Raw genomic sequence first — 26,646 nt, 5'->3', positions numbered from 1 at the left:
AGTGCAAAGGACATCAGCAACTCAAGAACAAAGTCAGCGAGGGAAATGACGCAGCTGACAAAGCAGCCAAGAAAGCTGGGGGCTACACTCCAAGACAGATGGTGCTGCAGACTCAACCAGCTAGAACAGAACTCACAGACCAACACATAAAGGAACTACAATTCACAGCGGGCCCGTATGAGCACTCGGTATGGGGACAGATGGGAGCCACCAAAGGACCTGATGAACTTTGGAGATGCCATGACGGCAGGTTGGTGGCCCCAGCTAATCTCTGCCCCGAGCTGATACGGGAGGCTCATGGGCCCACCCATGAAGGGAAACTCAAAACTTTACAGAAGGTTTCCCATATTTGGTGGCACCCACACATTAAGGACATGACAGACTTGTTTTGTGATGAGTGCAGCATTTGTGGCAGCCACAACCCAAAGAAACCTTTCCAAACACCCATGGGTTCATACCCAGTACCTAATGCATGTTTTCAGGACATTAGCATAGATTACACTGACATGGGGGCTGATAATGTAACTAATGGGAAAAGGTACTTATTGGTAATGGTAGATCGATTCTCCAAATGGGTTGAGGCAATACCAACAGCACGTGAGGATGCTAGGTCAGTTATTAAGTGGCTGCAGACTGAACTCATACCAAGGTATGGGGTTCCAAGACAAATTCGATCCGACAACGGGTCCCATTTCAGTAACCAACACCTGAGACAGGTGGAGGAGAGGTTCGGCATTGTGCACAAGTTTGGGTCTGTGTACCGGCCGCAATCTCAGGAGCCACGTGGAACGCGCCAATCAAACTTTGAAGGCTAAGATAGCCAAGGTATGTGCAGGTTCAAAGTTGACGTGGGTTGAAGCTCTGCCCCTGGCGTTGATGGCCATGAGAGCCTCTCCAGGAGCAGGCACCCATCTCTCTCCACATGAGATTATGACTGGTAGAGTCATGCCTGGTCCACCAAGGGAGGGAGGTCATATGCCCGCCCTTGATGTACAACAAATTGTAATGTCTGAATATGTGAGAAAAACTAACGGAACTCTCTGCAGCTCTCTCCAAACAGATTCACAAGGTCCAAGAGGGGGAGCTGACGGGAGATCCGGCGCTGCTGAAGGTAAAAGTTGGCGACTGGGTAAGGATCAAGGTTCACAAGAGAAAGTGGCAAGATCCCAGGTGGACTGGACCGCATGAAGTGAAGGAGGTTACTTCACACTCAGTCCAGGTCAAAGGTAAATCAGGCGCACCTTGGCACCACTTGACACATTGTACACCAGCACCAACTCCTTCCAGAACCCTGACTGAAGTCAGAAGTGATTTAATCACATTAAATTCGGATCAAATTCTTGACACCAACACTATCTGAATATGTGGAGGAGACTCCCATCTTCAGATACTGGAGGGGGAAAGACAGAGGAGGGACAGACCACCATGGGAGAGACTGGGGTGCTCTGCTCCACTCCTTGTTTTGCTGATTGTAACTATTGGGGTTACTCTAGGAATCATACTCTGGTCAGTACAGCACATGACACAGACACCCATTACACCCACTAGTAAACCTAACGACACATTCAATGCCACAACCATACGTCCGACCAACCTGCACTCCGACACATTGAGCCCAGATCAGAATGTAAGCCACAGCCACCACGTAAATAAACGACAAGTTGTCTCTAACACCCTTTCCTGTAGGCCCAGACAATTGTATAGAAGCACCACATTATGTATACCCTTTAATGTTACCACTACTGCGACAGTGCCGTGGGTAGACTTCAGAAAACTGACCTACTACCGTGACTGGGACTGGTATATGACAGTGGGGGACACCCATAGCGATTGGACTTGGACAAACTTGGTATGTGAGACTAATTATGACTGGTCCAGTTGCACCTCTACTACATTAGGAAAACAATGGAGGAAACTCTTGACTTTGACAAAAAACTCTAAAGGACTCAAATTTACTATCTATCCTGGTATTGCATTAGGCTGCCAGGACTTTAGACTTGCTCCTTATGTAAGCTGTACCACTGCACCAGTCTATTGGAAGGTTCGAATTTGTCATATTAATAACACAAAAGCACAGGCTATTAATGAAAATGGTAATAAGAATAATTCTATTATTTTACTTACCACTCCACCTACTTTGGATGATGCAATCCTGACCGCTACAGGTGTCTCCGGCCTTTCTAACAACTGGCTCTTGTTGACTGGAGGAAGCGGCAAAGGTGACTCATCAGAGTTGTGTGGTTTGTATGGAGGCACGGCCATTGCTTCGCATTATCCCTGCCGCCATTACGCCAGAATGCTTCCTGTCTGTCATGAAACATGACAACCCTTCCGCCAATTGTACACTATGGGACGTAGTTCATCCCTTGGTTACTAAAGCAACTAAGAAACCAATTTTTTCCTATCAGGTGGCTAGAGCTAACTTTACCTGTGTTAATCTCACGAAAGGTCTACCATTGTTGGGTATGGTACCTGTTGGATGGTGTCGGTTTATCTATACGCCTAATGCTGAGTTTAAACCTGTTTCCAGGGCTGATGTCTGGTGGTGGTGTGGGAGGCGTTCATCTGTTTGATGGACTGCCTGGAAATGCCACAGGCACCTGTGCACTAGTCTCTCTTTTGCTACCAATTTCTGTGTATCCAACAGGTGTTCAGGAGCTGGTGACCCATGTGTCTGACTTAAATCCTACCAGGACCAGGCGCGCTGTGGGCCCTACTCATGGGGACCCAACCTACATTGATGCAATTGGGGTCCCTAGGGGGGTACCAGATGAGTATAAATTGATTGACCAAGTAGCCGCAGGTTTTGAATCTTCATTTTGCTGGTGGTGCACAATTAATAAAAATGTTGACAGAATCAATTATGTCCATTTTAATGTTCAAAAATTAGGCAATTGGACACAACAAGGTTTTGAGGCGGTGCATGGCCAGTTGGCTGCGACCTCTCTCATGGCTTTCCAAAATCGTATTGCTGTCGACATGCTCCTGGCTGAAAAAGGAGGAGTATGTGCTATGTTTGGTGAACAATGTTGTACCTTTATTCCCAACAATACAGCCACAGATGGCAGCTTGACTGTCGCCCTGGAAGGGTTACGAACTCTTAATGGTAAAATGAAGAGCCACTCAGGGGTGGACACTTCAATGTGGGACTCTTGGATGGATGCGTTTGGTAAATATAAAACGCTTGTTTCTTCTATACTTGTATCCATCTCTGTTTTTGCTGCAATTCTAGTGCTTTGTGGATGCTGTTGCATTCCATGCATACGGACGCTGACAACCAGGATTATAACCACCGCTATTGATCCACATCCTGCAGATAACGGTCAGATGTTTCCTTTGCTTGCTATTGACGATGCTGACCAAGGATATCTGGATGATGAATAGCATTTAAGCTTTTTGTCACGTCTCTTGTGAGACGTGAAGAGGGGGAATGTAAAACTTTATCTTCTGATAAAGTTTTCCCTATTTTGCCAATTGCAGCATTTAAGCTTTCTGTCACGTCTCTTGTGAGACGTGAAGAGGGGGAATGTAAAACTTTATCTTCTGATAAAGTTTTCCCTATTTTGCCAATTGCAGCATTTAAGCTTTCTGTCACGTCTCTTGTGAGACGTGAAGAGGGGGAATGTAAAACTTTATCCTCTGATAAAGTTTTCCCTATTTTGCCAATTGCAGCATTTAAGCTTTTGTCACGTCTCTTGTGAGACGTGAAGAGGGGAATGTAAAACTTTATCTTCTGATAAAGTTTTCCCTATTTTGCCAATTACACTGTTAGCTTGTGTCACGTCTTAAGTTTTCCTTCTTTACTGTTACTTGGTCACGTCTCTGGGGAGACGTGAAGAGAGGGATTTGTCGTAGTAAATATATATAATGTTATAGCTTGGTCTGACTAAAATCTTGTGCATAACCCATCTTGTGTTGGGCCTTTGGATTTAATACAATGCACAAAGACTTCTATCTTGTCGGCCTTATCAGCAGGTGGCTATGGACAACACCCACGCCATAGGTCTCTCAGTTCTCCCAAACTCACGACTTCTTGCTCTGAGGACATACACACACACCCCCCCACACACACACACATATACACACACACACACACACACACACATCATCATTGTTAAACATACACACACATACACACACACACACACACACACACACACACACATACACACACGCACACACACACACACATCATCATTGTTAAACATACACACACATACACACACACACACACACACATACACACACACACACACACAATCATCATTGTTAAACATACACACATACACACACACACACATACACACACATACACACACACACAATACACACACACACACACACACACACACACACATACACACACGCACACACACACACACACATCATCATTGTTAAGCACACACACACAAAACCCCCCTTCTCTTAGGCTGAACATCTGAAGACAGAGAACCCGACTCAGAGCCAATGCAATGGAAGTGACCTCGACCAACTCATCAGGACCAATCAGAAGATCAGAACTACTAGAATCAACCTACTTTATTTTATTGTATAAAATGTCAGCACACAATGTTTAGGGGCTCTCGCTCTCAGATATCTCCCTACGAGGTTGACGAACGGGTCCGTGCACGCTATTTACAGATATCTTTACCTCTGAATAAACTGCCTCATATTATACAATCATCCACCTTGTCCGAAAGTCTCTACTTGGTCTCCGTTCTCCAGTAAACTTGTGATCATCAACACCTCCTAATGGTCATATTTCTGCAAGTCATTTACCAATGGTGGAGTTCGTTTTGCATGGGGGGTGCCCCAAGTCGGGGAAGATTACTCATAAAGGGATACTTCGGGATTTTGGCAATGAAGCCCTTTATCTACTTCCCCAGGGTCAGATGTCTCTGCATCCAGTATGAAGGAAGTAAGAGGTCGTTTTGCGAGTCAATGATAACTAGCCTCAGGGCAATGAAAAAGTCTATGGTATCTACTAGCTAGCAATTACCATAGACTTTGTCATTGCGCTAACATTAGTTAGCAATTGTGCTAATGTTGTTAGCAATTGTGCTAATGTTGTTAGCAACTTCCTTAAAACTGCACACAGAGACACACAAATAGTATCCAAGAGTACATCTGACTCATTGCCAAAATCCTGAAGTATCCCTTTAAGGATCAATGGTCTAGAATGGTTTAAAACTCCGCCCACCCGGGGCCCTGAGCCATGCAAAACACTCAACCAATCGCATCAGGGTTTTTTTAATTCCCATTGTGATTGGTCACTGAACCCAGGAGGCTGGATTTTGAAATGTATATATCCCTCCTTGACTTTCTTATTCTGTAAACCTAAGAACTTTATGAACTTCCACTTGCCTGCAAGAGTTGCCAAATTTCCTCTTCACTTCAGTTTGCTACTCAAATTAATGTGCCTTGGTTGGAGAACGAGGTGGTGGTGCCTGTGAGTAGATGGAGTACAGCTATGACCGGAATTGACTTTTCGTAGCAGGTTAGGAGAGCATTTTAGCTAACCTTAACCTAATTCTCCTAACCTGCTACGTTCATTCTCCTAACCTGCTGTGTAAGTTTTAACCTGCTGCGTAAGTTCTCAAAAGTTATTTCCGGTCGTACCTGTATACCATCTAGTTAAAACCAGTGGTGTGCCTATGGAGCTATGACCTCATGATTAGTAAGAGGATCCTGAATGAGTTACTAGAAATACACCCAGGGTCTATTCAGGCTATTTTCTCTGTTCTCTGTAATGCTCTCATTCCACTGGCTGTAAGCGGCTTGGCTTGGCTGTTGTTTGGTGTTGCTCATAAGCTGCTCTTCTTGAGAAACCTGAGCTGAGGTTCAGTTCATTAGTTCACTATTAAAACACCCTGTTTCTCTTGGAACCATCCTGAAGCACATTAGGTACTTTGTTGAGTGTTCCATTTTGGGGAATTGGAGGAAATGATTGGAAATAGATCTTCAGTATGCTCATACTGTCATCTATAAGGGAAAAACTCACTAACATGTATTGCTAGCTCCAAACTATTGTTGCATTCTATAATCTAATGTGAAATGCCTATCAAACTAGTATGCATGGCATCTTAGGCTGTGTGTAAGTTCTCTTTGAGGATTGCCTCTTTGCGCTGACCAGTGCAAGCAAACAGCTTATCAGAGAAGGTTTCTTTATTTACATTGCCATGCAATACCTCAAAGGCTTTTGTGCACAGTAAGCCATATTATTTTTGTAGCTGGCTCTAACTATCCAAAGACCATGCCAAGGACCTTGGTTGGCTGTTCCTCTGCAATGGCATGTAGAGTGGAATCCTAAAACTTGACCTGTTGTCCCCTGCCTGTGGCCCAGCTTGAGCAGTGGGCTTTGGGTCTGTGTCCCAAATGGCACCCTATATCCATATATTTAGGGAATATGGTGCCATTTTGGTTGCAACCAGGGTGTGTCTACTCATAACCTTGTCTCTGTGTGATGCTGGCCTGGCAGCTCCAGTCACACATGGAGTCCAGGGCAGAGCGTGCTGGGTGCCTGGGGGATTAGGATGTAGAGCAGGCTGGATGCCTGGGGGATTAGGATGTAGAGCAGGCTGGGTGCTGGGTGCCTGGGGGATTAGGATGTAGAGCGGACTGGGTGCCTTGGGGATTAGGATGTAGAGCGTGCTGGGTGCCTGGGGGATTAGGATGTAGAGCAGGCTGGATGCTGGGTGCCTGGGGGATTAGGATGTAGAGCGTGCTGGGTGCCTGGGGGATTAGGATGTAGAGCAGGCTGGATGCTGGGTGCCTGGGGGATTAGGATGTAGGGCAGGCTGGGGGCCTGGGGGATTGTAGGGCGTGCTGGGTGCCTGGGGGATTAGGATGTAGAGCAGGCTGGGTGCCTGGGGGATTAGGATGTAGAGCAGGCTGGGTGCCTGGGGGATTAGGATGTAGAGCAGGCTGGATGCCTGGGGGATTAGGATGTAGAGCAGGCTGGGTGCCTGGGGGATTAGGATGTAGAGCGGGCTGGGTGCCTGGGGGATTAGGATGTAGAGCAGGCTGGATGCCTGGGGGATTAGGATGTAGAGCAGGCTGGATGCCTGGGGGATTAGGATGTAGAGCGTGCTGGGTGCCTGGGGGATTAGGATGTAGAGCAGGCTGGGTGCCTGGGGGATTAGGATGTAGAGCAGGCTGGATGCCTGGGGGATTAGGATGTAGAGCAGGCTGGATGCCTGGGGGATTAGGATGTAGAGCAGGCTGGGTGCCTGGGGGATTAGGATGTAGAGCAGGCTGGATGCTGGGTGCCTGGGGGATTAAGATGTAGAGCAGGCTGGGTACCTGGGGGATTAGGATGTAGAGCAGGCTGGGTGCCTGGGGGATTAGGATGTAGAGCAGGCTGGATGCTGGGTGCCTGGGGGATTAGGATGTAGAGCAGGCTGGATGCTGGGTGCCTGGGGGATTAGGATGTAGAGCAGGCTGGCTGCCTGGGGGATTAGGATGTAGAGCAGGCTGGATGCTGGGTGCCTGGGGGATTAAGATGTAGAGCAGGCTGGGAGCCTGGAATTTAGGATGTAGAGCAGGCTGGATGCTGGGTGCCTGGGGGATTAGGATGTAGAGCAGGCTGGGTGCCTGGGGGATTAGGATGTAGAGCAGGCTGGGTGCCTGGAATTTAGGATGTAGAGCAGGCTGGATGCTGGGTGCCTGGGGGATTAGGATGTAGAGCAGGCTGGGAGCTGGGTGCCTGGGGGATTAGGATGCAGAGCGTGTTGGGTGCCTGGGGGATTAGGATGCAGAGCGTGCTGGGTGCCTCGGGGATTAGGATGTAGAGCAGGCTGGGTGCCTGGGGGATTAGGATGTAGAGCGTGCTGGGTGCCTGGGGGATTAGGATGTAGAGCGTGCTGGGTGCCTGGGGGATTAGGATGTAGAGCAGGCTGGATGCTGGGTGCCTGGGGGATTAGGATGTAGAGCAGGCTGGATGCTGGGTGCCTGGGGGATTAGGATGTAGAGCATGCTGGGTGCTTGGGGGATTAGGATGTAGAGCGTGCTGGGTGCCTTGGGGATTAGGATGTAGAGCGTGCTGGGTGCCTGGGGGATTAGGATGTAGAGCGTGCTGGGTGCCTGGGGGATTTGGATGTAGCGCAGGCTGGATGCTGGGTGCCTGGGGGATTAGGATGTAGAGCAGGCTGGATGCTGGGTGCCTGGGGGATTAGGATGTAGAGCAGGCTGGGTGCTGGGTGCCTGGGGGATTAGGATGTAGAGCGTGCTGGGTGCCTGGGGGATTAGGATGTAGAGCGTGCTGGGTGCCTGGGGGATTAGGATGTAGAGCGTGCTGGGTGCCTGGGGGATTAGGATGTAGAGCAGGCTGGATGCTGGGTGCCTGAGGGATTAGGATGTAGAGCGTGCTGGGTGCCTGGGGGATTAGGATGTAGAGCAGGCTGGATGCTGGGTGCCTGGGGGATTTATTTTATTTTATTTTTATTTCACCTTTATTTAACCAGGTAAACCAGTTGAGAACAAATTCTCATTTACAACTGCGACCTGGCCAAGATAAAGCAAAGCAGTGCGATAAAAACAACAACACAGAGTTACATATGGGGTAAAACAAAACAAAGTCAAAAATACAACAGAAATACATATATATACAGTGTGTGCAAATTTAGCAAGTTATGGAGGTAAGGCAATAAAATATGCTATAGTGCAAAATAATTACAATTAGTATTAACACTGGAATGATAGATGTGCAAGAGATGATGTGCAAATAGAGATACTGGGGTACAAATGAGCAAAATAAATAACAATATAGGGATGAGGTAGTTGGGCGGGCTAATTTCAGATGGGCTGTGTACAGGTGCAGTGATCGGTAAGGTGCTCTGACAACTGATGCTTAAAGTTAGTGAGGGAGATAAGTGTCTCCAGCTTCAGAGATTTTTGCAATTTGTTCCAGTCATTGGCAGCAGAGAACTGGAAGGAATTGCGGCCAAAGGAGGTGTTGGCTTTGGGGATGACCAGTGAGATATACCCGCTGGAGCGCAGACTACGGGTGGGTGTTGCTATGGTGACCAATGAGCTAAGATAAGGCGGGGATTTGCCTAGCAGTGATTTATAGATGGCCTGGAGCCAGTGGGTTTGGCGACGAATATGTAGTGAGGACCAGCCAACAAGAGCGTACAGGTCACAGTGGTGGGTATTATATGGGGCTTTGGAGACAAAACGGATGGCACTGTGATAGACTACATCCAATTTGCTGAGTAGAGTGTTGGAGGCTATTTTGTAAATGACATCGCCGAAGTCAAGGATCGGTAGGATAGTCAGTTTTACGAGGGCATGTTTGGCAGCATGAGTGAATGAGGCTTTGTTGCGAAATAGGAAACAGATTCTAGATTTAACTTTGGATTGGAGATTCCTAATGTGAGTCTGGAAGGAGAGTTTACAGTCTAACCAGACACCTAGATATTTGTAGTTGTCCACATACTCTAGGTCAGACCCGCCGAGAGTAGTGATTCTAGTCGGGTGGGCGGGTGCAAGCAGCGTTCGGTTGAAGAGCATGCATTTAGTTTTACTAGTGTTTAAGAGCAGTTGGAGGCTACTGAAGGAGTGTTGTATGGATTTGAAGCTCGTTTGGAGGTTTGTTAACACAGTGTCCAATGAAGGGCCAGATGTATACAAAATGGTGTCGTCTGCGTAGAGGTGGATCTGAGAGTCACCAGCAGCAAGAGCGACGTCATTGATATACACAGAGAAAAGAGTCGGCCCAAGAATTGAACCCTGTGGCACCCCCCATAGAGACTGCCATAGGTCCAGACAACAGGCCCTCCGATTTGACACATTGAACTCTATCTGAGAAGTAGTTGGTGAACCAGGCGAGGCAGTCATTTGAGAAACCAAGGCTATTTAGTCTGCCAATAAGAATGCGGTGGTTGACAGAGTCGAAAGCCTTGGCCAGGTCAATGAAAACGGCTGCACAGTACTGTCTATTATCGATCGCGGTTATAATATCGTTTAGGACCTTGAGCGTGGCTGAAGTGCACCCATGACCAGCTCGGAAACCGGATTGCATAGCGGAGAAGGTACGGTGGGATTCGAAATGGTCGGTGATCTGTTTGTTGACTTGGCTTTCAAAAACATTTGAAAGCCAAGTCAACAGCTGCCGCGGGGATGACCGCGGCAGCTTTCCAATCTCTGGGGATCTCAGACGTTACGGAAGAGAGGTTGAACAGGCTAGTAATAGGGGTTGCGACAATTTCGGCGGCTAGTTTTAGAAAGAAAGGGTCCAGATTGTCTAGCCCAGATGATTTGTAGGGGTCCAGATTTTGCAGCTCTTTTAGAACATCAGCTGTCTGGATTTGTGTGAAGGAGAAGCGGGGGCATGGGCAAGTTGCAGCGGAGGGTGCAGAGCTGGTGGCCGGGGTAGTGGTAGCCAGGTGGAAAGCATGGCCAGCCGTAGCAAAATGCTTGTTGAAATTCTCGATTATTGTAGATTTATCGGTGGTGATAGTGTTTCCTAGCCTCAGTGCAGTGGGCAGCTGGGAGGAAGTGCTCTTATTTTCCATGGACTTTACAGTGTCCCAAAACTTTTTGGAGTTAGTGCTACAGGATGCAAATTTCTGTTTGAAAAAGTTAGCCTTTGCTTTCCTAACTGCTTGTGTATATTGGTTCCTAACTTCCCTGAAAAGTTGCATATCGCGGGGGCTAGTTGATGCTAATGCAGTACGCCACAGGATGTTTTTGTGCTGGTCAAGGGCAGTCAAGTCTGAGGAGAACCAGGGGCTATATCTGTTCTTAGTTCTGTATTTTTTGAATGGGGCATGTCTATTTAAGATTGAGAGGAAATTACTTTTGAAGAACAACCAGGCATCCTCTACTGACGGAATGAGATCTATATCCATCCAGGATACCTGGGCCAGGTCAATTAGGAAGGCCTGCTCGCTGAAGTGTTTTTGGGAGCGTTTAACAGTGATGAGGGGTGGTCGTTTGACCGCGGACCCGTTACGGACGCAGGCAATAAGGCAGTGATCGCTGAGATCCTGGTTGAAGACAGCGGAGGTGTATTTAGAGGGTAAGTTAGTCAGGATGATATCTATGAGGGTACCCATGTTTACGGATTTAGGGTTGTACCTGGTAGGTTCGTTGATAATTTGTGTGAGATTGAGGGCATCTAGTTTAGATTGTAGGATGGCCGGGGTGTTAAGCATATCCCAATTTAGGTCACCAAGCAGTACGAACTCTGAGGATAGATGGGGGGCAATCAATTCACATATGGTGTCCAGGGCACAGCTGGGGGCTGAGGGGGGTCTGTAGCAAGCGGCAACAGTGAGAGATTTATTTCTGGAAAGGTGGATTTTTAGAAGTAGAAGCTCAAACTGTTTGGGCACAGACCTGGATAGTATGATAGAGCTCTGCAGGCTATCTCTACAGTAGATTGCAACTCCACCCCCTTTGGCAGTTCTATCTAGACGGAAAATGTTATAGTTGGGGATGGAAATTTCAGAATTTTTGGTGGCCTTCCTAAGCCAGGATTCAGACACTGCTAGAACATCAGGGTTGAGCGGAGTGTGCTAACGCAGTGAATAACTCAAACTTAGGAAGGAGGCTTCTGATATTTATGTGCAGAAAACCAAGACTTTTACGGTTACAGAAGTCAACAAATGATAGCTCCTGGGGAGTAGGAGTGATACTGGGGGCTGCAGGGCCTGGGTTAGCCTCTACATCACCAGAGGAACAGAGGAGGACTAGAATAAGGATACGACTAAAGGCTTAAGAACTGGTCTTCTAGTGCGTTGGGTACATAGAATAAAGGGGGCAGTTCTCCGGGCGTTGTAGAAAAGATTCAGGGCATTATGTACAGAAAAGGATATGGAAGGATATGAGTACAGTTCAGGTAACCCTAAGCGTTGGGTAACAATGAAAGAGATAGCGTCATTGGAGGCACCCGATTGAGCCGGTCTCGGCGTGTATGGGGGGGTGGAACAAAGGAACTATATGAGGCAGTTTGAGAGGGACTAGGGGTTCTACAGTGAAATTGTATAATAAGAACTAACCCAAACAGCAATAGGCAAGGCATAATTGACATGGGAGAGAGGCATAAAGCAGTCACAGGTGTTATTAGAGAGAGCTAAGACAACAACTGGAAATAGCGATAACGTTTGGGCTAAGACTAAACAGAATAAACAGGACAGGGTACCGTGTAAAGGAACAGTCCAGCAGGCATCAGCTGTGCAGCTGAGTGATCATAAGGTCCAGTGAACAGCAATATGTGAGTCCGAGAGCAGTTCAAATTGGTGCTTCAGCACAGCTAGCAGGGAGCACAGTTGTAGTTTGCGTGTGCTAGCGGGCCGGGGCTGGCAGATGGATCTTCGTGGTCGTCGCAACTGGAAGCCTGATGAAACCACATCAGACTATTTCGTCGGCAAACCAGTCGTGTTGGATCGGCGGGGCTCAGTGTCAACACTAGAGGTCGCGTCCGGTTGACAGAGAGGTAGATAGCCGGGAGATGGGCCTGAGGCTAGCTCAAGGCTAACTGGTGCTTGCTATAGGGCAATGGTAATCAGCCAACAACAGGTTGCAGCTAGCTAGCTGGTTGTGATGATCCGGCGCTAGGGTCCAGTGATTCCGGCAGAAAGTCCAATAAGCTCTGGGTTGATAGCACGCTGGGTCGATAGCACGCTGTGCAGACTGGCCGACGAATTGTCCAGGCTAGAGCTAGAGCTGGCTGGTGGATAGTGTAGGCCACGGTCAGTGGTGAAGACGCTAACGGTGACTAATAGTAGGTAGCCATTCAGCTTACGGATCTTGATGAAAGTTATAAAGAAATAATAGAATCCTTTCCACGTTGGGTGAGGCGGGTTGCAGGAAAGTATATTTAGTTAAAGGATGAAAAGTAAAAATTGAGAGATATATACAAAATAGACAAAAAAAAACAAGAAACGGGATATTTACATAAGGACGATGAAATAAAAGCGACCGCACTGCTACGCCATCTTGGAAGACAAGGATGTAGAGTGTGCTGGGTGCCTGGGGGATTAGGATGCAGAGCAGCAGTGAGGTTCCATATACCTGTCATTTCCCTTCAAATCCATGAAGGGAAGTGAACAAGTGCACACTTCGGGAGAAAGGAAAGATTATTGGGATACTACCACTGTGATGGCATTGTTTGACCTCTGCTTCAGTTCATAGTGTGTAGAACCGGTGTAAACCTTCACTGACTGGATTTTCTTGATTAACTCCAGTAAGGTGCCACTTGTCTCATTTCCACCTGCCATGGTCAGAATTCATCATCATTGGCGTTTGAACACAGGTTTTCTGTTATCACATCCCTGATTTACAGGAAATCTATCCTATGTCACAGTCTTGTAGCGTCACTCACTGACACTGCATGCATGGGGCACAATGAAGCACATTCACTGGTTAGCCTAGCTAGTTGTTATGTTCCACGAAGACAAAGCTTGTGTGTTCCATCTTAATTTCTATCTGCCCACAAGGGTCACACTGAGAGCTGAAGATAATGGGGCATTAATCTTGTAATAATTATTTTGGAATTGTTCTTCCCAGAGCAATTTTCCAGGAAGTATCAGATGTATATCAGATGTTTTTAGAGGTCCTATGACTGAGTCGGGCGGGGGGGGATAGTGTTTCATACCCTGCTATTTCAGATTGTAACAATGATCTTCTAAATTACATTTCGGCCAGGCTCTGCTGAGTGTGTGGGCAGACTGTGCTCCGCTCATCCAGACCTAATCACTGTTCACGTTGGAGGAGTCTGGGAGGGAGCTGGACTGCTGCTGTGTTGGAACCAAGCCTCACAGGGCTCACAGCTACAAACTGATGAGCTCCGGTACACACTCCTCTCTCTCATGTTCTCCAGGCTGATGATGGGCACTAATTACAGGCAAAATTGTTACATAATAGAACTTTGAAACAGAAACGCCAAACTGTCCCCTGGGTAACTCCAGGTAATCCTATTTTGTAATCCCTTTAGGAAATGGTTTGGGACGGGAGCTCTTCCAGTGCTGGTGGCTCGGGTTGCGTCTCGTTGCTTGCCGAGATGATGGGTCCTCAGGCCACGTGTAAGGACCTTTATATTAAGCAGAAACAGCGCTGGTCTGAGGCTCAGTAGGGTTCAGGCCTAGGCCCTATATTGTAATGGCAGGCAGGGTCAACAGTAGGGCTCTTAACCTAGCAGGTCATGCCCTCTGTGATGACATCACCAGTGTTTACTAGGCCTAGAGGTTTGATGAAGGTCCAGGGGAGCAGTCCACTATCACTCTAGGCCTGGACTGACATCCCTGCATATTTGTGCTGTTGTTTTGCTCAAACTAACAAACGTTAATTCAATGTACAGTAATAGTTTATTGTGAGTATTTGTATGTAGGAATGGTCCGGCTTTGTCCAGAACCTAGGACCCGCTCATCCCACTCCCACACCCCCTTTTCATTTCTCCCCCATTTGCCAAAAAGCTGTCTTATCCATTCCCTCATGAAAGAGACACTTTGGCTGCTTAGCAACAGTGAATGCTGATTCGGACTGCCGGGCCTTGGCCACTCCCCCGTAATGGGCTCGGCAGGGGTAAAATAACAAGTTGCTCTCCCTTTCTCTAGATCTCTCTCTCTTGCCCCCATCCCCCGAACTTAGTAGTGGTGCACCACATGAGCTGGACCTTGAGTTGCCTTCTGCCGTGAGCACAGGCACGTTGTACTGTCTGTGTACTGTCCAGGGGCCTGACTGACAGAGAGGCTGCTACTGCTGCACTGTTGGACTAAGCCACATTCCTACAGGGAGGGAGAGGGGATAATAACAGACTATTCTGCTTGCTGGTCATGGAAGAGGTCCCTCTCTCTTTCGCTGTGTGTTACTGATGCACGGCTGAGTTTGCGCGCCGGGAGGGGGTGTGTACTGTCTGTGTAAAGGGAGCAGTCATCCCAGCAGTGTTAATGCTAGTGCTAGCCCACAGGAGGTGTACACAGGGCTACTGGTTGGTTTTAGTGCTGTGGGAAGCACTAATGGGATTATCTCAGAGAGAGACCTGGGTAAACTGAGATCTGTGGCTTGATACGGATACACAACAACACCAACTGACTGGCAAGGTACTTTTTCTCACCAATGATTTTGTTAATGAATGCGTCTCAGAGTAGTATACTGTATTGGTCAGAATCAGTAGATTGCAAATCATGATGTGCAACATCTTGTATAGTATTAAACAAATCATTTAATTTCGTCAGTTGTTTGTTTTCCTTATTAGTGGACAGCTACAAATGCTGGCCCCCCTACCTCTGCGGAAGCCCAGTTCCCGCTCAGCCCAGTCAAAACTGTCCGCTGCTCTGGCACCCCAATGGTGGAACAAGCTCCCTCACGACGCCAGGACAGCGGAGTCACTCACCACCTTCCGGAGACATTTGAAACCCCACCTCCTTTAAGGAATACCTGGGATAGGATAAAGTAATCCTTCTACCCCCCTCCCCCCCCCTCCCCCTTACCCCCCACTCCAAAAAATAAAATAAAATAAAAAACATTGTAAAGTGGTTATCCCACTGGCTATAAGGTGAATGCACCAATTTGTAAGTCGCTCTGGATAAGAGCGTCTGCTAAATGACGTAAATGTAATGAAACAAACACAACAGACCTGTTTAGGTTGGTGTTTAGTGGTCGTGGTCTCAAACCCAACTGGGCTGGTTTCCCAACATCAACCCCAACATGGGTCCACATTAGGGTTGTGACTGCTCATGCATCATTCCCAACTGGCCACCCGGCTCTCACGCCTCAGGGCATCGGGTGGGTTGTTATAACCCTCAGGCAAGGGAATGTTATTTGCCATTTCAAGTTTCTTGTTTTCTGTTAGTTATTTTGGTCAAAGGGTAATGTTATACTATGGTAATACAATGGAGTGTCTGAATTCACTGCCTTGATGTCCAGTGTCAGCATGACCAGCAACAGTTCAGACAGTTGGGCTATATACTCTTACATTTTTAATGAAACCGTGTCTGAAGTCATTAACAATTCAGTAGAGTATCAGAGTACAGATAATTGTACAGTATTATTTGTAATGCAAAACACTGTATTGGCTAGGAAACATGGGGACTAACACAGCCAGTGGTTGAATAATGCCAGTTTCCCTTGATGAGAATTAGTTTTTTTTTTTGCTTATATTGAACTATGAGGATGGGTATGCGTACTATGTTCATGTCAGGCTTATAGTCCTGTAAAGTAAAGCCTTAACAATGCCACTTCTAACTGTCACCAATGTGCTGAGTGTGGTGTTTAGTCCAGGGATATCGGTTTTCTTTTAATATTGTCAGAGAGTCAGCCCAAACATGTCACCTCCAAAAATGTCATTTGATGACATTTGTGTAATTTATACAGAGATCAGACCATTACACAAGTACAGAGCATATTAGGTTTATGTTAAGTTAAATTTGTTTGGTGTATTTTATCACATAGTTGTATAGAATATTCCCCTTTGACTCCGTCAGCCTTCTCACCATTTTGTCCCTGTTTTCTTGTACAGATCTGTTCCTGATGGTGATTCTCAGACATTCTCCTGGATCAACTATGAAGTTAAAGTTGTAGCTGTATGTTTCAAAAGGTTGCTGCCCAACCAAGTCATTTGAAACCCAGGGAAGTAAATAGCTATTAATTTTGAGGTGCTTTGAAAACTCAACTTGATATAACTCAGTGGGTATACAGTAAACTCAAACACAGCTGTGCTGAAACATGTCTAAAAAGCCTGGCAGTGTGAAGACAAAGAGTAGACCCTCGTCACAGGGACCCCTGCAGCTGGCCCTCTCCTCAGGGCCTGGGGACCGTAATGGTAACTCTGTGTCGCTCCCTGGTTCCAGTGAGAACAACTGCTCCATCGGCTCAGGAGAGATGGTGATGAGGTGGAACAGCTTCTGTCTGCAGGAGGCTGGCACTCTCACTGTGTCTCTGACTCTGCTGGAGCTGTCCACCAGTTCCTCTGCCCACGGCTCCCCTGCCCTGCCTGCTGACCTGGGCCATGGCCTGCTGTCTGTGTCCACCACCACCCTGCCTGACGTCTGTGACGGCCTCCTGGAGAACAGACCCACTGACACCCTCAAAGTAAAGGACAACCCAGGCCCTCAGTGCTGGGGCATGACCTTTATCCAGTCAGATGACCAGGATCTCCCTCCTGAGAGGGATGGCCTGGCACCGCCTGGGTCTCCTGTGGATGCGGATCCCTGTGAGGCAAAGGGTGTACACCAGGGGACCTTTCTGTGTGAGCCAGCCCCATCTGCTGCATTTGGAGGTGCTTCCCCAGCCCTCAGCAGGCGGGCCAGCTCGGAAGCCTATTTCAGTGGAGGATCCACCGAGGGCAGGACCTTCATGCTGCCAGTCTCAGAGGAGCTGTACCCTTACTGCCGTGCCCAGACCTCCACACCAATGCAGTGTGCTGGGAACAAACCCCTGGACTTCCCCTCCCTAATGGAGTCCCCCTGCACTGGGGAACAAAGTCACACTGGGAGCCCTGTGGTCCAGACGGCTACAGACCAGCGAGGGGCAGCCGCAAAGCTCGCATCCCCAAAACACAGTTTGGTCGCCAGGCTTCCCCCATCATCAGCTAACAGAATCAGCAAATCTGAAATCAACAGGTTTCCAAAGCCGGATTTCAGCAGTGTGAGACCCAAGATCATGTCGAGACCAGCTCATCCGTTGGCATTGGGAAGCCCTGCACCTGCAAAGAATAAGCCAGGGAAACCAGTCAACCAGCCCTGTAGTAAACCATCTCAAGTGAACAGGAACACTCCAATGAGAAACACTCCTAGTAAACTAGCCACAGTGGAAGATGGCCCCCCTAGGGCTGCTGTGGTCGAGAATGCAGTGCCTGATTTCCTGGGAATTACATTTATCCAGGCAGATGACCAAGACCTCTCTTCGGCTGCTGGGTCTCCCATTGGTCCACTTCTTCTTAGTTTGACTGAGGAGGCAGAGTGTCGAGCATCCCTGTCAGCCCCACCAGCACCCAGCAGTCAGGCTAGTAGTCGGGTCAGCTCAGAGGCCGAGCATGTGGCTTCTAACTGTGGAGGAGGACCCGCTCCAGTGCTGCCTGGAAACCAGACCTTCTGTTTCCCATCTCCCACAGAGTCACCCTCCAAAGAGCAGCGAGCTGACCCTACACCAGCCCTGGCCAGTACTGGCAAGGCTGGCAACAAGGAGGAAGTGCCACACAGGACGAGACCTGGCTCCGTCTCCTCAGCCTCCTCACCATCCAATCAGGACAAGGCACCAGTGTCAGCACAGCGGTCCCGCTGCTGTTCGGAGAGTTCCTCCACTACATCTACACCACACAGGGAGTCCAGAGCTTCCCCTAGCAGCTCAGCTAGCTTCATCATCCCCAAGGTCTACGTCCACCTGGGACAGAGCCAGGCCAGACCAGCCAGCCACAACAGCACTGCCACTACCCACAACAAACAGCCTGAGGCCAAGAAGGAAGCAGAAGAGGGAAGCAGCAAGGTTAAGAAAATCTGCCTTGTAAGTAAATGCAAGTGTCTTGTGCCCTAAACGTAACGTAGAATAAATGCGTTTTGGCTTGTTTAATCAAATCCAAGTATGATGAAATGTGCATAAAATATACTATTCATTAGAATAACTGCAGCATATAATACACTACTTTGTTTAATTTTCTAACATTGTAGATGAATGGGCTTGTGAAGGTCCATGTGATCGTTTTGAAAGTAATAATTTTTAATCATTAGGCAGATCTGAGATATTATTATTAAGTAGACCACAGACGTCCAGTTTTTCCAAGGCCCTCCTTATGAGGGGTTTCCATCTAAAAAAGCAGGCTTTTTAGATGGAAATGTAGTACTTTAAATCGGTTTTAATTATCCCTCGGAGAGAATAGGTAAGACTGCTGCTCAGCTGGAGTCTAGCAAACACACACCATGTGCTCTGAGAGTGTTTTTAGAGGAGGGGAAAAACTGAGAGAGAGGTGTCCGGGACTGGCATGAATCGCAGGGGGTAAAGTACACTAGCAGCTTGGTTCTGTTGCCTGCAACGTGTTTGTCTTAGTTCCCAGTGAGCTGGGTCTCTCTGTTTATGGCCCACGGTGAGGAGCGGGAACGCGCTGTCTGGGCCTGTTGAGTGGGACTCTGGGAGTGATGGGTTGCTCTTGTTGCAGACGGCCTCCTCTAAGACCGCGGCGGGAGCAACGGCAGCAGGAGGAGCTGCGTGTGACAGGATTAAGAGTAGACCATCCCTCAACAGAGCCAGAGGAGCGCCTGCCTCAGCCTCCCAGGCTCTCCCTCCAGCAGCCAGGCTGAGCCAGGGAAGAGATGTCTGCAGCAGTGCCTCCGGAGGTATGTGTTCGCCACGGGCCAAACAGAGCACCGCATCAGGGAAGAGCATTCTCCAACAGACATAGTTAAATTCAAGTTAGAATACAATGTGTAAAACGTTTGCTGCTCTGTGAGAGTTCTATAAGACTAGATTCACACCGAGCTTTTGCATTAGTGCTTTGCTCTCTCTCACATAGAGTAAAAGTGACATCTCATCCAGAGGATAGTGTAAACATTGGCTGCGGTACAGAGTTAATATCTTTTTCTAATCCAGACTGCCTGCCTTTGAATAAGCACCGGCCTAATGATTTCCTAGGCATTTCCTCTGTAATGTAAACAGTGAGCTATCCTGTTATCGTTTAGTCAGGTCTGTATGTCTAGCAGTGTGTATAAGCACCAGAGGACTGACCAGCTGCACAGTGTTTTGGATTTGTGTGGTGGTTTATGTAACTGATGCTGTACCCTAGAAGTCTAATATTCTGCAGCTGCACAGTGTTTTGGATTTGTGTGGTGGTTTATGTAACTGATGCTGTACCCTAGAAGTCTAATATTCTGCCGCTGCACAGTGTTTTGGATTTGTGTGGTGGTTTATGTAACTGATGCTGTACCCTAGAAGTCTAATATTCTGCCGCTGCACAGTGTTTCTGAAAAATTAGTAACCATGAGGAAATGATAGGTGCCACACAATTTGGCACTCAGCTTTGTGCTCTTATTTGACACCAGTCATTCATGTAACCTGCTTATGTAACTCCATCAGCGGGGTATTGGGTGGCGTAACAGGCCTGATGTGGAGCAAGGCCAAGCCTGTCTGGCTGCTATCCAACCTGCTTAGGGCAATTATTATATTTCTACCAGTGCTCTGATCTGGCATGAACAAAAGCACCAGTCAGTTCACCCTTTGCCTTGACCATGGCTCATAACAGCTGATCTCTGACCAGTTACCAGATGGACTACTGAACACAAGGACTGGGGCACTTTGAGTACAGTTGAAATGTTGTCTGTGTATTGTGGTGCAGCCTTATGAAAACATGTAGGAGCAGAATATACTGTTACACCCTGCAGGCTTTCTTTCTTTACACTTCTGCCTCTGATTTCTGCGTCTCAATGCTGATCTCTCTACCAATGTTTTGTCACATAGGTCATCCGAGGTCCCAGACAGAGGTTGGAACCTCCTCAGCCAACAGCAGCACTAAGCCCAGAGTCACTGTGTCACGATCGTCTAAAGGAGCGGACCAATACGCAGCGCGTGGAGTGAACATGATGACTTTATTTATAAAGCAACCACGAAAAAACAACAAATGACGATAATGAAGTCCTCAGTGACACAACTGAACTTGGAACAATAACCCACAATGCCCACAAGAACACATACAGAATAAATATGGCTCCCAATCAGAGATAACGAGCCGACAGCTGACACTCGTTACCTCCGATTGGGAGTCATATGACTAATCAACATAATTACAACACTTTGACACCCAACATAGAACCAAACCACATAGACTGCACACACCCTGGCTCAACATAATGAGTCCCAGAACCAGGGTGTGACAGTACCCCCCCCTAAAGGCGCGGACTGCGACCGCGCCTCAAAACCCCCAAACAGGGGAGGGCTGGGCGGGCATACCTCCTCGGTGGCGGTTCTGGCTCCGGCCTAGACCACCACCCCACCATCGTCACTACCCGCTTACGTAGGTTCCTCCAAATGACCCCCACCGGTTTAAGGGGCAGCACCGGACTAAGAGGCAGCACCGGACTAAGGGGCAGCACCGGACTAAGGGGCAGCACCGGACTAAGGGGCAGCACCGGACTAAGGGGCAGCACCGGACTAAGGGGCAGCACCGGGATAAGGGGCAGCACCGGGCTAAGGGACAGCACCGGACTACGGGGCAGCACCGGACTACGGGGCAGTACCGGACTAAGGGGCAGTACAGGACTAAGGGGCAGCACCGGACTCAGGGGCAGCACCGGACTCAGGGGCAGCACCGGACTCAGGGGCAGCACCGGACTCAGGGGCAGCACCGGACTCAGGGGCAGCACCGGACTCAGGGGCAGCACCGGACTCAGGGGCAGCACCGGGCTAAAGGGCAGCACCGGACTAGATGGCGGATCCTGGCTGGCTGGCTCTGGCGGATCCTGGCGGGACGGCTCTGGCTGATCCTGGCGGGACGGCTCTGGCGGATCCTGGCGGGACGGCTCTGGCGGATCCAGGCTGGACGGCTCTGGCGGATCCTGGCTGGACGGCTCTGGAGGATCCTGGCTGGACGGCTCTGGCGGATCCTGGCAGGACGGCTCTGGCGGATCCTGGCAGGACGGCTCTGGCGGATCCTGGCTGGCTGACGGATCTGGCGGATCCTGGCGGGCTGACGGATCTGGCTGCTCATGGCTGGCTGACGGATCTGGCTGCTCATGGCTGGCTGACGGATCTGGCTGCTCATGGCTGGCTGACGGATCTGGCTGCTCGCGGCTGGCTGACGGGTCTGGCTGCTCATGGCTGGCTGACGGATCTGGCTGCTCATGGCTGGCTGACGGATCTGGCTGCTCATGGCTGGCTGACGGATCTGGCTGCTCATGGCTGGCTGACGGATCTGGCTGCTCACGGCTGGCTGACGGATCTGGCTGCTCGCGGCTGGCTGACGGATCTGGCTGCTCATGGCTGGCTGACGGATCTGGCTGCTCATGGCTGGCTGACGGATCTGGCTGCTCATGGCTGGCTGACGGATCTGGCTGCTCATGGCTGGCTGACGGATCTGGCTGCTCATGGCTGGCGGAAGGCTCTGGCTGATCCCGTCTGGCGGAAGGCTCTGGCTGCTCCTGTCTGGCGGAAGGCTCTGGCTGATCCGATCTGACGGAAGGCTCTGGCTGCTCCTGTCTGGCGGAAGGCTCTGGCTGCTCCTGTCTGGCGGAAGGCTCTGGCTGATCCTGTCTGGCGGAAGGCTCTGGCTGATCCTGTCTGGCGGAGAGCTCTAGCGGCTCCGGTCTGGCGGACGGCTCTGAAGGCTCATGGCAGACGGGCGGCTTTGTAGGCTCAGTACAGACGGGCAGTTCAGACGGCGTTGGGCAGACGGACAGTTCAGACGGCGTTGGGCAGACGGGCAGTTCAGACGGCGTTGGGCAGACGGGCAGTTCAGGCGCCGTTGGGCAGACGGGCAGTTCAGGCGCCGTTGGGCAGACGGGCAGTTCAGACGGCGTTGGGCAGACGGGCAGTTCAGACGGCGTTGGGCAGACGGGCAGTTCAGGCCGGCTGGCGACGCACATCGTGGACCTGGTGCGTGGAGTAGGAACAGGCCGGACCGTACCGGGAACACCCACCACTGGCCTTAACTGGGGATCAAGAACGGACCGGACCAGACTGGGAACACACTTCAGTCTCTCATGCCGTGCCACAACAACTTCCCTCCCTCTACTCGCCAATGGCTCCCGTAATCCGATAGCCTTCTCTCCTTTTCTCCCTGTGGCAGCCTCCTGCTGCCCAGGCGCCCAAGCCATGTGCCCCCCCCCAAAAAATTCTTGGGGAGTAACCACGGGCTTCCAGCCTCGACTCCGCGCTTCCTCTTCATACCACCTCCTCTCGGCTGCAGCTGCCTCCAGCTCTTCACGAGGGCGGTGATATTCCTCCTCAGACCACCTCCTCTCGGCTGCAGCTGCCTCCAGCTCTTCACGAGGGCGATGATGTTCCTCCGGTTGTGCCCAAGGACCCTTTCCAGCCCGAATCTCCTCCCATGTCCAAAAGTCCTTAGGAGGCATCCATAACTCCTGTGTCCAGACCCCTTGCTCCTGGACGCGCTGCTTGGTCCTTTTTTGGTGGGTTATTCTGTCACGATCGTCTAGAACAGGAGACCAATGCGCAGCGTTGCGAGTGAACATAGTATATTTATTAAATACTCACACGAGCAAAACAAACAAACAACGAATCCGTGACGTCTGTGGTACAACACGCACACACACGAACAAAATCCCACCACCCGAAAGGAAAACAGATAGATTAAATATGGCTCCCAATCAGAGACAAACAGCCGACAGCTGACACTCGTTTGCCTCTGATTGGGAGTCACACCGGCAAACATAGAAAATAAACCACCTAGAACACCCACCAGAGAAACCGAAAACATAGAATGAACACACCCTGGTTCAACATAATGAGTCCCCGAACCAGGGTGTGACACACTGGTTCCAGACTCCACCAGCCCTCTACTGCTGTCTCCTCCTCCAGACTGCCCTACAAGTCCCAGGGTGTCCACAAGAGCATCCCTTCCAAGGCCACAGTGTTAAAAGGTAGACTCCTCTCACACCCAGGGAGTAACATAGGACCTGGTGAGATGGGATTCTCATACAGGCATAGTTATCCACAAAACCAACAAGTGACTAACAACTATTCTATTGGCTTTTTCCCCCCAAGGTTTTGTTTGTTTTGTTGTTTTCTTCCTGAAGGAATGAATCCCCTCTCAATTTCTGTTTTCTGAATCCCTCAATCTCCCAAATTCTAATCAGATTAGTTGTTAGTCTGTTTTGTGTTTCACCTAAAATCCCATAATGCAGCGCAAATAAGATGGAGCCTGTCTAGATTCACAACATCTGCTATCAAATCCCTGGAAGGGAAATTTGGGTGATTAGGAAATAGATTAGAGAACCAAAATGCTGACTTGAAGCTTTGTTTAGATGCGTCAACAGGGTGCTGATGGACACTGTTAAAACACACTTATGTGCAGTTTGATTAGATTAAACATTCATTTTATCCAGGAGTCTGATAAGATGTGTACTGATCAAACACCTTTTAAAATGTGTTTAGCTGCGTTCCCATCAGTAGCCCCTGTCCTCTACGTATGAGGCATCAGCCTTTAAATGTAATTCAGCAGGCACAACTAGCTTTGATGCAGCTGTTCTCAGTCCCTTCATAGCCAGGGTACAGTGTCTTATTGGTGTGTGTGTGTGTGTGTGTGTGTGTGTGTGTGTGATGGGTCGAATCCACTCAAACCCTGAGCCTCATCTGAAGCTTTTATTATTCACAGCAGGATGCAAAACTACAGCGTCGACCAATCAGGTGCCCTCAAGGTCCAGAGCCAGCCCTCTGAAAAGAACTGCTTCATCAAGATGTCTTCGTCCTGCCGCTGTATTACCTGGTGAGATGGTTATTTTAGTTACCGACAGTATTGACACTTTGTGTTGGAAAAGAGTTGAACTTCCCAACTCCATAAGCCTATCTGAGATGTAGATTTTCATTTTTTGTATGTGGTCAATGGTCATATCCATACATGATTGGCAGAATGTGTGAAACTGCGCATGTTTGAGGTTCTGAATTCTGACTAGATTATTCTAAACCAAACCTTTTCTGGAGAGCTGTGGCCAATCTGCCGTAGGCACACACAATGAGGACTCTCAGCAGGAACATTTCCTCTAAATGGAAACATGTTTTTATGTTCTGTGTTTCTTTTTTTGTAAACGTTATTTAAATGAAATACTCAGTGGGATTTCTCTTGACAATCATGTTGATTTCAGAAATATGTTTTTCATGTTGGATTTGTGTGTGTGTGTGTGTGTGTGTGTGTACATTTTACTATACTTGTGAGTACCATAAGTCCTCAAAAGAATAGTAAACAAACTAATATTCAGAGAACAAAGGACATTTTGCCGGTCCTCACTTGTAAAAAAAATAAAATGTTAGGTTTAGGGATTAAGTTTAGGGTTAGAATTAGGGTTGGGGTTCAAATTAGGGTTAGGCATTATGGTTAGGGAAAATATGATTTTGAATGGGAATCAATTGTTGGTCCCCAAAAAGTCCTCGCAAGTATAGTAAGACATAGCTGTGTGTGTTGTATTTGTGGAGAGTGTACGCATGAGAGCACTCTTCGTCTTACATGCAGAGAGAGACCCACTGCTCCAGTTTCAGCCTGACATGTGGGTTATTTTCAGCAGTAGTCACCAGGTTGAGCTGTGGGAATGTTGTGACGGAGGACAAATCCCACATAAAATTCTCATCAGATTTTTTTTTTTTTAATGCATCCTTTTTTTGTTTGGGCAAATAAAGGCAAATAAGGTTTCCCTCAAACATTACATTGAGATGGCACTTGTTTTTGAGTGACATTAATTGTCAGCATGGCAACTCCTGAAACAAGGCCCAGAGTAGGTCGTTGTAGGTGATCCCCTTATAAGGTAGTCATGATTTGATTATTAACCTTTACACCATGAACCTTAGATTTAACCCTCTGACATGCTGAGTAACCATTAAAGGTTACTTCTCTTACCTAGATGATACAATGCAGTAGGGTTGCACGATATGGACAAATCTAATTGCAATTTGTTTGACCAAATATTGCGATTAAATTGATCAAAACACTTGGGTGAACTGTTGGAATCATATACACTGAACCAAAATGTAAATGCAACCTGCAACAATTTCAAAGATTTTACTGAGTTACAGTTTATATAAGGAAATCAGTCAATTGAAATAAATTAATTAGGCCCTAATCTATGGATTTCACATGACTGGGAATACAGATATGCATCTGTTGGTCACAGATACTTTTGGTCATGTAGTGTATGTGGACACCTGCTTGTTGAACATCTCATTCCAAAATCATGGGCATTAATATGGACTTGGTCCCCCTTTGCTGCTATAACAGCCTCCACTCTTCTGGGAAGGCTTTCCACTAGATGTTGGAACATTGCTGCGGGCACTGATGTTGGGCGATTAGGCCTGGCTTGCAGTCGGCGTTCCAATTCATCCCAAAGGTGTTCGATGTGGTTGAGGTCATGGCTCTGTGCAGGCCAGTCAAGTTCTTCCACACCGATCTCGACAAACCATTTCTGTATGGACCTCGCTTTGTGCACGGGGGCATTGTCATGCTGAAACAGGAAAGGACCTTCCCCAAACTGTTTCCACAAAGTTGGAAGCACAGAATCGTCTAGAATGTCATTGTATGCTGTAGCGTTAAGATTTCCCTTCACTGGAACTAAGGGGCCTAGCCCGAACCATGAAAAACAGCCCCAGACCATTATTCCTCCTCCACCAAACATTACAGTTGGCACTATGCATTGGGGCAGGTAACGTTCTCGTGGCATCCGCCAAACCCAGATTAGTCCATCGGACTGCCAGATGGTGAAGCGTGATTCATCACTCCAGAGAACGCGTTTCCACTGCTCCAGAGTCCAATGGCGGCGAGCTTTACACCACTCCAGCCGACACTTGGCATTGCGAATGGTGATCTTAGGCTTGTGTGTGGCTGCTCGGCCATGGAAACCCATTTCATGAAGCTCCCGACGAACAGTTCTTATGCTGACATTGCTTCCAGAGGCAGTTTTGAACTCTGTAGTGAGTGTTGCAACCGAGGACAGACGATTTTTACACGCTGCATGCTTCAGCACTCGGTGGTCCTGTTCTGTGAGCTTGTGGCCTGCC

The 26,646-nt window shown here is 48.5% G+C and overlaps 1 long non-coding RNA gene across 1 annotated transcript; it reads left to right on the top strand.

Annotated features, from left to right (window-relative positions):
- The first annotated feature begins 18,313 nt into the window (after positions 1-18,313).
- On the top strand, positions 18,314-20,457 carry LOC123484441. The gene is made up of 3 exons (XR_006658535.1): positions 18,314-18,444; positions 19,094-19,271; positions 20,389-20,457. It is a non-coding gene; the product is annotated as an uncharacterized LOC123484441 (long non-coding RNA).
- Positions 20,458-26,646: the final 6,189 nt, after the last annotated feature.

Source organism: Coregonus clupeaformis, unplaced genomic scaffold (assembly GCF_020615455.1).
Source record: "Coregonus clupeaformis isolate EN_2021a unplaced genomic scaffold, ASM2061545v1 scaf0316, whole genome shotgun sequence".
Taxonomy (NCBI): Eukaryota; Metazoa; Chordata; class Actinopteri; order Salmoniformes; family Salmonidae; genus Coregonus; species Coregonus clupeaformis.
Note: the sequence above shows the minus strand (reverse complement) of the source record. Positions and strands in the feature narration are given on the sequence as shown.